Genomic DNA, 316 nt, shown 5'->3' with positions numbered 1-316 from the left:
AATATTTTTTAAAAATACTATTTCTTCTAATAAATAATAAATTTAATAAAAAAACTAACCAAATAAAATATTTTCAATTTCCTGATATTTAAAAAAAATTAGATTTGATAGATTTATTATATCATTTCTTTATTTATTAATTAAAAGGGTTAACTACCAATTTAGTACTCGAAAGGTTTATTCGTTGACAAAAAATTCTTTAAAAGATGTTATCGACAAAATAGTCCCTGAATAATTTGAAAATACGACAAAAAGAACCAATAAATATTATAATTTTTATAAGTAACGAAAAAAACTATTATATTTAGCAAACGGT

Source organism: Arachis ipaensis, chromosome B02, assembly GCF_000816755.2.
Source record: "Arachis ipaensis cultivar K30076 chromosome B02, Araip1.1, whole genome shotgun sequence".
NCBI classification, from domain to species: Eukaryota; Viridiplantae; Streptophyta; class Magnoliopsida; order Fabales; family Fabaceae; genus Arachis; species Arachis ipaensis.
Note: the sequence above shows the minus strand (reverse complement) of the source record.